This window comes from Triturus cristatus, chromosome 11 (genome assembly GCF_964204655.1).
Source record: "Triturus cristatus chromosome 11, aTriCri1.1, whole genome shotgun sequence".
NCBI lineage: Eukaryota > Metazoa > Chordata > Amphibia > Caudata > Salamandridae > Triturus > Triturus cristatus.
This window is the reverse complement of record NC_140594.1, coordinates 321,341,811-321,355,891: the sequence shown is the minus strand read 5'-3', so window position 1 is coordinate 321,355,891 and position 14,081 is coordinate 321,341,811.

The following is a 14,081-nucleotide window of genomic DNA, read 5'->3' as shown; positions in this document are numbered from 1 at the left end:
ACTCATCCATCCTTTCACTCATCCATCCATTCTTTGTCTCACCCCTCCACCCTTTCAGTCATCTATCCATCCTTCTGTCTATCAACCCTCCCTTTCACTCACTCATCAATTCACTCTTCCACTTAACCATCCACTCATCCATCCAACCATTAACCCTTTCACCCATCCAGCCATCCTTTCACTGACTCATCCCTCCACCCAGTCACTCATCCGTCCACCCATTTAACCTTTCACTCATCCATCCATCCTTTCTTCCAGCTCTCCACCCTCCCGTTCACTCATTTATGTTTTCTTTCACTCATCCATCTTTACATTCTTCTTTTCACTCATCCATGCACCCATTCACCCATCCATTCATCTATGCTTTCACTCACCCATTTATCCTCCCTTTCTCTCTCCATTCCTCTTTCACTTAGCCTCTCATCCTTCTATCCACTTTTCACCCATCCCCCCACTCATCCATTTACTCATCCACTCATGAATCCATCCATTGACCCTATCACTCATTTATCCTTTCACTCATCCATCCATCCTCTCATCCATCCACCCTTTCACTCATCTATCCATCCTGTTGTCCACCTACCCTCCCTTTCACTCACCCATCCTTACATCCACCCTTTCACTCATCCATCCATCCATCCTTTCACTTATCAATTCATCAATCCATCCATCATTTCTCTCATCCATCCACCCATTCACTCGCCCATCATTCACCCTTTCACTCATCCATCCATCCTTTTACTGATCCATTCACCATGTTACCCATCCATCTACCCTTCCACCCATACATCCATCTATTTACCCTCATCCATCCTTCCACTCACGCATCCATCCATTCTTTCTCTCATTATCCATCCATTCACCCTTTCACTCATCCACTCATCCTTTCACGAATCAATCCAGCCAGTTACCGATTCCTTCACTTATTCACTCACCCATATTTTCACATTAATTATGAGCTGAGACTTTGTCTACTGAGTTGCAGACAGAAGAGGACCATAAAGAACTTCACCCTCGCTGTACTTTCTAAAGCAAGGCGTGGGGTGGGGTGGAGTGGGGAAGGGTTCACTATGCCCCTGCACATAGGAAATCTGAAAACTTGGAAGTCATGAGTCATGCATGATGCACAGTGCCAGGACCTGAGGTGACTGTGACATGGTGTTGTTTCCAGGGCTTTTAGCAGGATGAAAAAACTGGGGGTTTCTCCAGGGGGCGTGGGTGATGTAATTAAGGGTATGGCTTAAATCACCTATGCTAAAAATATGTGCTGGGCATAATTTGCTGCCAACTGCTATTTTGCTGTTTCTATCATTGCATCCCGTAACATTAGAGCAACATCAAGCCATGACTATTGGCTTTGTCAATGGATGTTAGTTACAGAAAATAAATAAAAAAGCAGCAACTATGGCTTTATTATATATAATATTAAAAATGCTACAGCTCTGAAATGATGAGACTGTGTATGAACTATGACCTCTTCTTTTTAACTTCTTTCCGCAGCTTCTTTTCATTAACTGACACATAGCAGCAAAGTAGTTTTTGTACATTTGTTTTGTACATTTCTTCCATCTAACCCTAACAGAATGCCCTGTCCTAGAACGCAGCAAGAGGAGGCCTCCACAAGCTGTAACAGCTCAAACTGGCCCATTGTCATTCTGTATGTGGCAATTGGCGGGGTGGGGCTGCTCCTGTGCTCCGAGGATGAGTGTGAGGCGGCCCCATCATGAACCTGAGGCCTCTCGTTGGGGAACAGCTCTGCTCCCTGTAAGTCCCAAAATTATGGACAAAAGGCGTCCGTAAAAGGGATCCTCATGGACAACGGACGTGAGGTCCAAATTACAGACGGTACGTGAAATTTACGGACAGTTTGCCTAGAGGGGAGGCCCAGCCCTGTCTCCTCCAGGCTTGGAGGGAGCAGCATTGGCCCAGGCTTAGCCTGGCCGCAGCCCGCGCTGCGGGAGTCCAAAGCGTCTTTTTAAAGATCCTGCCCAAGGCTTGCTGAAGTGCGGCTGTGACTCCTTGCCACTGTTCCTGCTGGATAATGGAGTCTGAAAACACCATAAAACAAAATGTTTTTTTATAGCTCCGGAGCGTGCTAAAGTGTGGCTGTGAGCACCCGCTGGATAATGGAGTTTTAAAAAAACCAAATCAAATTTTCAAAGAGGCAAAGGAAAAAGAGGAATAAATAAATCAAGAAAAGATAAACGAAAAGACAGCAGAACCCCCATGGGAATAATATCAAGTGGAAAGAAACAAGCACACTGAATTGATGGAGAAAGAATGTGGTAAATCTTTCTGACCGTATTTTAAATAAGGAGGAGTTTGATTTACTTTCCCTAGGTTTATCTTTGTGTCCCTTTTCAGGCTCGAAGTATGTCCAGAGTAGAATTGAAATGTTATCACAATAATTGGAGGATGATAAGTTGTTGGAAAACGAGGCAGCATCTGTGAGGCCTGCACAAATAACATGACTACATTTGTCCTTCACTGGGAACCAAACACCCAATTGTAGCGCCTGACTCTCAGAGGGTAGCGTTGCAGAGCAGTCTGAGGCTTACTCAAGGGAGGTGGTGAGGGCTAGTAATCGCCATTTGCAGGTGCACAAAAATAACACTCAATAATTGATTGTCCAGTCTGTACTTTGCTTTATAAAAGTAAGAGTACATTTATTCAACACACATACCACTCAATACTATGCACCAATTTACAAATATACATAAGCTGTTGGAATTACTTTGTGACATTGCATAACATCTCCACCCCTCCCGCAGGGGGGGTGGGGTCTAGTACCACCACTCCCATGTATGCACATCAACTTGCCCCCAATGCAGTTAGTTGAACATAACCTGGAGCGAGGGCCCTGCGCACTGGCACCATCCCAGTGGCGACACACCCCATTACCTCAACAAGCATTAAAAAGGGGTAAACCTGCCTTGGTGACACATGACCCTGACTGCGCATCTCCTACTGACCATAAAGTATGCACCTCTATATCTTAAGGGCTAGCAGTCTGGGGTCTTCACCTAAGCGCAGCAGCAAGAATCCATGTTTACGCACACTTTAGAATGACAGTACTCATCACCTTGGTTGATCATTTGAATGCATTGCAATTACAGCCCCTAAGGGCATCACAGATGAAATCACAGGATTGCGCATATACAGCCAGACACCCTAGCAGGACTGTCTGGCAACATAACCCCACTTGGCTTATGACATCTCCTTACACATGTGACATACAGTCCCTTCAAAAGAAGTACTCCTGGCAACTACACTTCTCCTGCAGGGTGCCTCTTCACTTTAAAAGGAATCCCAGGTAAAAGCATGGGATTACGTAAAAACAGCCAGACCCCCTAGCAGGAAGGTCCAGCAACATAACTCCATTTAGCTTAACATCACCTTACACGGGTACTTCACTTTACACATGTGACTTTCAGTCCACCTAGAAAAAATAACCAATAGTAAATGCATTTCGGTGCAATTACACCACTTCACCTCCAGGGGATGCCCTTCTCCAGACATCCCCCAACTCAGCCCTTCACTCCGTGATGCACTTCATAGTACACCCTCAGCTGTAGAACATAGGTTCCAGCCTAGAAGGTGTTAAAGGCTGGCTGAGCCCTTGAGAGGTTATTCTTTCAGATTCCCCGTGAAACTTAGGGGGGGACTGTTCTTCTTTATGCTGGGGGAGACTGCGGTGCTCCTGCAGCCCCCCTGCACCCCTTTTCACACGTGAGGGTGACCCCCTCCTCTGGGGGCCACCAGGCACCAAAATGGCAGATTTCTTCGTGCTGGGGGGGGGGGGGGGAGACTGGGCCTCTCCAGCAGCTCCCCCAGCACCTTTTCACAAGTGAGGGTGACCCCCTCCTCTGGGGGGCCACAAAGCACCAAAACAGCAGATTTCCAAATGCCTGGCGCGGCACTATGGGGCGCTTCATGCTCCTCTTTACCAGCCCCCGCCACTGCGAACACTCTCCTCTGCCCTCAGGGTCTCTAATTCAGCAGGGTGCTGTCTTCACTGGCTCCCTGCGCCAGCCTCTCGTCAGGCTCTCCTTCTGGGACTCTGTTCTCCCTGCGCAGAGGCCCCTGCTTCTGTGCACCAGTCCTGGGCTCTTCTTCTGGTGCTGATAGGGTCCTGGCGGCAGTCAGGGGGTCTCTACTTCCAACTGCCCATTGTACAAGGCTCCAGCACCTTCACCCTCAGCAGACCACACTCCAGAGAGCCCTTCTCTTCCTGTGCAAGCACTTTTTAAAAGTTGAGTAGGGGGCTGGCAGGAAGTCTCTGTTGGTCCTATCAAACAGCGACACATCACGTCCCTGCCCCTGCTCCCTCCTTCTTGTCCAGCCTCTGAGCTTGTTCAAAATGGTGTCACCCAGGGTTTCTGGCCACATGTCTGAAGCCTCATCCCCCACGCTGCCTTCCCTCCTTGGTGCAGCCTGGTGCCTGGCACCCAGTGACAGCTGCTAGTTGATGAGCCTGTAGCCCCTCCTATCTTCTCTTCGTGGAGAGGAGGCCCTAGCTTGTGGAAGAAAGGTTATCAATCCATCCAGCTGAGGTCAGCCCTCAGCCTGGGTCTGGTCCTTGCTGGCTCACAGAAATATGACAGTTCTGGATGACCCAAAAGCAGTACAAATATGACTTTGGACTCTGCAGAATACTTCTTTTCACCTCCAATACAATGGACTTTAGTGCATGTCTGGAAACTGTAGGCCTTGTGGAAGTTAATTTAGCCATGGGCCCCACATTCCCTTACGGAAATAATGAAGTGAAAACACAGTAAAACACACTGACTTTCCCTGGCATGTTTCTTTCCAGCGTATAAAGCCTATTCCATATCCCCACCCAATACTGCATAAGTCCTGCCACACCATTCACTTTGTAGCTGCTCCTGGACTGTGCACGCTAGGAATCTCCCCTGCGCAGCCCGTACACGTGTGCACACGCATGTACACATGTGTCTGCATGTAACCAGCCCGGTGTCCCTTACTCCAGCTGCTGTGCAGTGGCCTGGCCAAGCCAGGGGAACACCAGTAAAATCCCCATGCAGTCTCTTACATCCTGAGTTCACTGTGGGTGAGTCCCAACTTATGAGGCTCCCCCACAGTAAAAGCTCAACAATTAGGTGCTCAAAAATCAAAAAATCCGGGCGGCCCATAGTGTCAGAACCACCTTCTAACACACGCCGCGCCCAGCTGATTCCTACAGGGAAGAAGTAGCCACTCTACATGGGAACACTTCCCGTAGTCAGCAATAACTAGTTATAAGGGGTTCTGACCAGACCCCCCTTACTGGCCAGTTATCTGCTTAGACCACCTACTCCTCCCATCCATGAAATCTCCACCCATGACAGGGATCCCAGACTACCCTAAGAACCCTCCGGGCTCTAGGTTAGATACCTCTAGGTCACTCATGGTCTACATGGACTCAGCCTAACTATGCTCACCTTTGCCCTTGGGCATGCAACACTATGCCTACCACTTCTCCGGACATTAGTCCAGTGCCTCAGCACCGATGCGGTCTTCTGGGATAGGTCTAAATCCCATCCCCTGGGTCACTAGCTGGTCTCCCTTCCAGGGTTTGTTCCAACCAGTACCCTCTCCGTTTGGTCCTTGCACCCCAAAGATGCAATCTCTCTGGACCCTCACCCTCAGCCTGCCGCTGAGGTCATTCTGCTGCCACCACCCTTTCGGGATGACTGTCTTCCCTAAAGAAAGCACAACCACTTGTGCTTCCCAACACAGAAAAGCACCCTTTAGCCACTGGCCTGGCTCCCTGATAGGACCTCAGCCCGGCCTCACCACCACACTGGCAGTGCCAGGGAGGAACACTGAGGGTGCCTCATCAGACATCCTACAGCTCATTCCCCCCGTCAGTAGCTCCACCCAGAAACTACCCCGGGAACCTAGACCCCTTCCTTGTTCTCCGCTGCGAGAACAGGGCCTATGTACCCTTCCCTCCGAGAGGTGCGCTCTCCTCCCGGAGTACCCTTAGAGAGCCTGTGGGTCCCGAGTTAGCTAGACCCAGGCCCACCTCTCATGGCTCTCCCCGGTCTCCCTGCAGCGCCTTGGGAGACCGCCCAGGGACCTACATGGTCCCTGGATGGCCTGCACCACCCCTTATGAAGAGCAGGGTCCCTTCACTTAAGATAGGCCCTGTTAGACCTGGCATCTTTGGCATGGTTACCCCTGACTTTTTGCCTCTACCTCCTGTATTTTTGATGCTATGCTGGATTTCGTTTTTGCTGGTTTAGATGCTTTGGGCACTTTGCCACTGCTGATCAGTGTCAAAGTGCAAGTGCTCCCTTGGTAAATTGTTATATTGATTGGTCATCCATGATTGGTATATTTGTTTCACCTGTTAGCCCCTAGTAAAGTGCACTGAGTGTGCCAGGGCTGGTGATTCAAATGCTACTAGTGGGCTGCAGCACTGATTGTGCCACCCACAGGAGTAGCGCTAAAATGATGTCTTAGGCCTGCTTGCAGTGCCTATGTGCAGTCCAGGACTGCCATGTCGACCTGGCCAGTGCACCCACTGACCAGGCCTTATCCTTCCCTTTCTGTACATGTCAGGCATCCCTATGGTGGCCCTAGGTACCCCCCTGGGCTGGGTGCAGTGTATCTGAAAGGTAGGGCATGTACTGAGGTGTGTAACATGCCCTGGTAGTGAATTACAGCCATTTTCGTTTTTCACTGCTGAGAGGCTATCTTGCCCATAGGATAGAATGGGGAAGGCTGTTTACATGCCTATCTTCCCATAAGGGCAAGATAGAAAATCCAAGTTTGGTATCTCTGTGTTCAGAATTTAATTATACATCTTTTTAGCAAGATGGTTTTTAAATTCACTGTGTGAGAATAGCACTTTTTAGAAAGTAGCTATTCTCCTGTTTAACCTTCCTGTGTGCCTGTGTGCTGGTTGGCTGAAGGGTGTCATGTGATGGGCCAGGTGGCTCCAGGAGCCTGGATGAGTCAGCAGCAGGGTGAATAGGGAGATCTGCTTTAGATGGGTGGGAGGAGTAGTCCCTGGGTCTGAATAGGGCTGTCCCTGCCAAACACAAAGCTGGCTCCACCCCCTGCTGGCCAGGCTGAGGACTCTGCCTCTGCTGGCACAAAGAAGGCTCCACCTCCTGCTGAGCGTCTAACGACCCTGCCCCTCACTCTGAAAGGAACCAGGTGCTCCAGAGCAGAGCACACCCAGGAACCGGTTTGAGCAGGGGAATCCCCCCACTGGAACAAAGAGAGACAAAGGCTTGGAGGGGTATAAGAAGAGGACCCCAGACACCTAAAACTTTAGATCACTTTGGAACAAAGAAGAAACCTCTGCCAAGGAGAAAGCTGGAAGAAACTGAAGAGGAGAAGACTGCCTGCTTGCTGTTTTGCTTTGCTGCCAAGGAGAGGGGAAGGACTTTGCTATGTCCCCTTCTTTTGATTCTGATCTCCAAGGGCCTGAGAAGAGCTGGCTCCCTGTTAAGAAGTCCCAGGAACAAAAGGACTTCACCACCAGCTCCGCTGGAACTCTGCTGAGAGAGTTCTGACCTGTCTTAGAGTGCTTGCCCAGTCTTGGGGCCTCAGGAGGTCGTTTTTGCTGTGTTTGGGAGCTGGGAAGCAGAAGCGTGAACAAGAGTGACTGGTACCCAACGCATCATCCGATTGCGTGTCGCAAGACGAGAGTGCGGGGAAAATTTCATCGCGGCACCATCGCAACACGCAGAGTCTCCGCATCGCCGAGTGCGTCGAGCATCGTCCCGAAGCGTGAAGCTTCCTGCCATTGCGAGGGTTGTCGCAGAACCAGTTTGCGGGCCGCACCACTGCCGGTGCGTGAAAAGTCTCCAATCGCTGCGTGCGTCGACGCAGAGTCCCGTTCCGTGGCGCATCGAGAGTTGCGGCGCCGGAAGGCAACGCTGCGCCACGCATCGCACCACATCGAAGAGTGTCGCATCGAACCTGTGCGTGAAGCTTCCCCCCAAGAAACCTACGCAACGAAAGCCAAAGGTACCGCATCCTCCCCCTACAGACCGGAGCCGGCGCATCCACCTCTGCTGCGTGAAGCAGGGCTGCTGCAAAGCCTCCCCAGGATCTCAGGAGTATCGCATCGCCTTTGCCATCTTCCTTGTGATAGCTTTTGGGAACCTTATCGCAACTACAGGTACTGTTGGGCACCAGAGTGTCGCATTTTGTGCATTGAGAGTCGCATTGTGCAGGACACTGATTTTGACATCCTGGAGTACTTTCTGCAAACTCTTGAACTATTCTTAAAGTAACCTTTTTAATTGTATGTTGGTTTGTCTGTAGTATTTGGTCTTGTGAAGTTTTTAGTAAAGATACCTTATTTTTCTAAAACTGGTGTGGAGTAAATCTGTGGTGTTTTCACTGTGTTACTGTGAGTGTTGGTACAAATACTTTACACATTGCCTTTGATAGCCTAGACTGCTCAGGCCAAGCTACCTAGAGGGTGAGCAGGGGTTATCTTAACAGTGTATCCCCCTTTCCCTGACTAGAAGCAAGGGTCCCTACTTGGACAGTGGTACCTACCCTGCCAACTAGAGACCCCTAGATCTAACATTGGTGGTCAGCGGTGAGGATTGAACTTGTATTTGTACTTGACCCACAGTAATTGGTGTACATCACTAGGAGAGCAGACCCTTACACAGCCACATACTGCTGATTGTTGATTTTTTGGTTCTATTTTTGAGGTAACTCTTGAATTATCATGGCTCCAAGTGAGAAAGCAGCCAGTGTAGAAGGAGGGCTAGAGTTCACCATTGAAGATCTGTGTTCATACAAGGTGGAGGAGCTCAAGCAGTTCTGCAAAGATTTTGGTTGTCCCATAAAAAGCAACGCCAGAAAGGAAGAGCTACAGAAGATTCTGAAAACATGGTGGGAGGCTAAAGAGGCTGAGGAAGCAGATGATAATAATGAAGGGAATGGGTTTGGGGCAGATGATTTGCCATTGGGCAACCCCACCAGCAGGGCGGGGAGCCACCATTCCAGCAGGGGTCTCTCCCCAGCAGAGGAGTTACAAGAGAATCAAAGAATCAGAGAACATGAGCTGGAAGTAATGAAAATGAAAATGAAAATGGAAATGGCAAAGGAGGAGAAAAAGAATGCCCTTGAGGAAAGAAAATTGCTTTTGGCTCATGAGTTGAGCATGAAGGAGCTGGACATCAAAGCCAGAGAGGTGGAGACCGGCTCAAATGGTGGCAGCGCACAGCCAGTGCAAGGGGGTAAAGTATATATCCCCAAAGATTTAGTGCAGAATTATAACAGGAGTGAGGATATCTATGCCTGGTTCACATCGTATGAAATTGCATTGAGGATGAATGGTGTGCCTGAACAGCATTGGGGGGCGGGCCTGTGGAAACATTTTGAGGCTTCTGGGAGGAGTGCTCTAGAGCCCTTAGAATTAGCAGGTACCATGACCTACCCCAATATGAAGGAGGCCCTATGTCTCAGGTATGGACTTACCCCAGAGCAGTATAGACTGCAGTTTAGGAATTCCAAGAAGAAAGAGTCTGAGACTTGGATGGAGTGTGTGAATCTGTATTCGCGGGCACTGGAAGGTTGGATGAAGGGCAGCAAGGTGACTGATTATAAGGGGTTGTTACATTTAATTAGTTGGGAGCACTTGAGTAGTCTATGTGTTCCAGAGCTGCGCCAGCATCTTTTAGATAGCAAGTTGACGGACCCCATTGAGCTTGCTAAGGAGGCGGACCGCTGGACCAGTACCAGGGTCCACAGAGGAATTGTGGGTACCATTGCCAAAGGTGGGCAGGGTCCCCAGCAGAAGAGTGGGGGGGACAAGGGTAACCAAAAGGAGTTCTCACAAGGGCCCCAAAATAGTTCCCAGGGTAACCAGTCCCAGCCCCCCAAGTCAAAACCCAAACCGACCTGGCCCCCTAAGGGCAGGTCGGATAACAAGGGTCCCATTAAGTGTTATCACTGTCAGGAATTGGGTCACAAGTCTCCTGTGTGTCCCAAGAAATCCCAGGCACCCACTGGTGCTCCAACACCGGGTATAGCTAGTGTAGCTTTTGGGGGGGATTTAATTTCTAGTGATTTGGAGGGTTTAGCAGTTATGTCCCTTGTCTCTTTAGGAGACACAGAGATGGTCCAGGAAACCCCTGTCCCTGATAACACTAAGAAGTACAGGCAGTGGGTGACCATCAATGGGAGGAGGGTGGAGGCTCTCAGGGACACTGGAGCCAGTGTGACTACGGTCAGGTGTCAGTGGGTCCCTGAGGAGCTGATCATTCCAGACGTACTTCACCCTGTAGTGTCAGCTGACAACTCTGTGCGCCTTTGCAAGGTAGCACATGTTCCCTTTGAGTGGGGGGGGGGGGGGCTCAGGTCCTCTCAGAGTTGTTGTGAGTCCATCCATGCCAGTAGACTGTCTGCTAGGTAATGACCTGGAGAGTTCCCCGTGGAAGGAGGTGGAACGCCAGGCTCATTTGGAGATGTTGGGTTTGCCTGAGTGGGTCTGTGTGACCACTCGGTCCATGGCAGCCAGACAGGGTTGTGAAGCCGACCTGGAGCCTGAAACAGTGGCCCAGGTCCCTGCCAGAAAGAGGAAGGGCAAGGGGCGTGGTGCGTCCACCCCCACTGTTCCCACGGTCCAGGAAGGAGCAGAACCTGCGGGGGATGCCCTGGAGCCTACAGGGGAACAGGTCGCTGAGCTGGGAGACATACCTGAGCTGACCCATTGGCAGCAAGAGGGTGGTCCCTCCAGAGAGGAGTTCTGCCGTGCGCAGAAGACATGCCCTACTCTTGAAGGTCTGCGGCACCAGGCTGCAGACCAGGCAGCAGGTGCTGATCCGGAAGAACTTTTTTCTCTACTGGGAGAATGACTTGTTGTACAGTGAGCCTAGGTTTGCTGAGCCCAGTGGATCACGTACCCTGGTGGTACCCGCAGGGTTCAGAGACTTCCTACTGGGTCTGGCTCACGACGTGCCGCTTGCAGGACATCTCGGGCAGGACAAGACCCGACAAAGGCTTGCCACCCACTTTTACTGGCCCGGGATGAAGACGGACGTCGCTTCCTTTAGTAAATCATGCCAGACTTGCCAGGCAAGTGGCAAAGCTGGAGGAAAATGCAAAGGCCCTCTCCAGCCCTTTCCGGTAGTGAGCACCCCTTTCGAGCGGGTGGGGATAGATATTGTGGGGCCACTGGACCCCAGGACCGCCTTAGGCAACAGGTTCATCCTGGTCCTGGTGGATCATGCCACCCGGTACCCGGAAGCTATCCCTCTCAGCACAACCACAGCCCCGGTGGTGGGCCGTGCGTTGATGGGGATCTTTTCCCGTGTGGGTTTCCCCAAAGAGGTGGTATCTGACCGGGGTACCAACTTCATCTCCAGGTATATGAAGTCTCTGTGGGAGGAGTGTGGGGTAACTTATAAGTTCACCACTCCTTACCACCCTCAAGGAAATGGGTTGGTTGAAAGGTTCAACCGGACCCTGAAAGGCATGATCATGGGGCTGACGGAGCCCATGAGGCGGAAGTGGGACGTCTTTTTGCCATGCCTATTATTTGCCTACAGGGAGGTACCACAAAAGTCTCTGGGGTTCAGTCCCTTTGAGCTTTTGTACGGGCACCCTGTTAGAGGACCTCTCAGTCTGGTGAAGGAGGGTTGGGAGAAATCCCCTGGGAAAACCCCCCAAGATGTGTTCAGCTATGTGCTGGCCATCCGCAACCAGACACAGCGCTTCCGGGCCCTCGCTCAGGCGAACCTGGAAGCCAGCCAGGATGAGATGAAGAGGTGGTATGACCAGCATACCACTCTGATGGAATTTCAACCTGGGCAGATGGTGTGGGTGATGGCGCCAGTGGAGCCTTGCGCGCTCCAAGACAAGTGGACTGGGCCATATGAGGTGGTGGAGCGCAAGAGTGAGGTGACCTACCTGGTCAACTTGCGATCTCCCAGGAACCCCATGAGGGTCCTACACGTGAACCGCCTCAAACCCCATTTTGAGAGGTCTGAAATAACAATGCTACTTGCTACAGATGCAGGGATGGAGGAGGATAGCGATCCTCTTCCTGACCTCCTGGAAGCTAAGGAGCAAGATGGGTCAGTGGATGGAGTGGTCCTCTCGCCCACCCTGACCCCAGAACAGCAGAGGGACTGTCGCCATGTGCTGGGTCAGTTTGCATCTCTGTTCTCCCTGACCCCCGGTATCACCAACTGGTGTGTCCATGACGTGGACACGGGAGATAGCATGCCTGTGAAACAGAAGTTTTACCGGGTGGCTGACAAGGTCAGGGCCAGCATCAAGAAGGAGGTTTCTAAGATGTTGGAGCTAGGGGTGATTGAGCCCTCCAGCAGCCCCTGGGCTAGCCCAGTGGTACTTGTACCGAAAGCTGCTGCGCCAGGTGCCACTCCAGAACTTAGGTTTTGTGTGGACTACCGTGGGCTCAATGCTGTCACGAAGACTGACGCACACCCCATCCCCAGAGCTGATGAGCTCGTGGATCGGTTGGGAGCTGCCAACTACCTCAGTACGTTTGATTTAACTTCTGGGTACTGGCAGATTGCCTTAACTGATGGGGCCAAGGAGAGGTCTGCGTTTTCAACGCCAGAGGGGCACTTCCAGTTCCGTGTCATGCCCTTTGGGTTGAAGAACGCCCCTGCCACATTCCAGAGACTGGTCAACCAGGTATTGTCCGGGCTGGAGCAATTCAGCGCCGCATATCTGGACGACATTGCTGTGTTCAGCTCCACTTGGGAAGAACACTTGCAACACCTCTGCGCAGTGTTGAAGGCTCTGCATAGTGCAGGCCTCACTATCAAGGCCAGTAAGTGCCAGATAGGGCAGGGTTCGGTGGTGTATTTGGGACACCAAGTAGGAAGCGGCCAGGTGGCGCCCCTACAAGCCAAGATAGATACCATCCGGGCTTGGGAACCCCCCAAAACCCAGACAGCGGTGAGAGCCTTCTTAGGACTCACCGGGTACTATCGCCGTTTTGTCAAGGGGTATGGCACCATTGTTGCTCCCTTGACAGAACTAACTTCCAAGAAGTTACCGAAGAAAGTGATTTGGACCAGTGCCTGCCAAGAAGCTTTTGATGCCCTGAAGGAGGCCATGTGTACAGCACCTGTACTCAAGGCGCCTGACTTCTCCAAGGAATTCATAGTGCAGACAGACGCTTCTGAGCATGGAGTGGGAGCGGTGCTCTCACAACTAAATGATGAGGACTTGGACCAACCTGTAGCTTTCATTAGTAGGAGGCTACTTCCCAGGGAACAGAGGTGGAGTGCGATTGAAAGGGAAGCTTTTGCTGTGGTCTGGGCGCTGAAGAAGCTGAGACCCTACTTGTTTGGGACTCACTTCCGGGTTCAGACGGACCACAGGCCCCTCAGATGGTTGATGCAGATGAGGGGTGAGAATCCTAAACTGTTGAGGTGGTCCATGTCCCTACAGGGGATGGACTTTACGGTGGAACACCGCCCCGGTACAGAACACGCCAACGCTGATGGTCTGTCCAGGTTTTTCCGCCTTAGCGATGAGAACTCCCAAGAGGGTGGGTAGTTCTCCCCACTTTCAGCTGGAGGGGACACGTGTTAGACCTGGCATCTTTGGCGTGGTTACCCCTGACTTTTTGCCTCTACCTCCTGTATTTTTGATGCTATGCTGGATTTCGTTTTTGCTGGTTTAGATGCTTTGGGCACTTTGCCACTGCTGATCAGTGTCAAAGTGCAAGTGCTCCCTTGGTAAATTGTTATATTGATTGGTCATCCATGATTGGTATATTTGTTTCACCTGTTAGCCCCAAGTAAAGTGCACTGAGTGTGCCAGGGCTGGTGATTCAAATGCTACTAGTGGGCTGCAGCACTGATTGTGCCACCCACAGGAGTAGCGCTAAAATGATGTCTTAGGCCTGCTTGCAGTGCCTATGTGCAGTCCAGGACTGCCATGTCGACCTGGCCAGTGCACCCACTGACCAGGCCTTATCCTTCCCTTTCTGTACAAGTCAGGCATCCCTATGGTGGCCCTAGGTACCCCCCTGGGCTGGGTGCAGTGTATCTGAAAGGTAGGGCATGTACTGAGGTGTGTAACATGCCCTGGTAGTGAATTACAGCCATTTTCGTTTT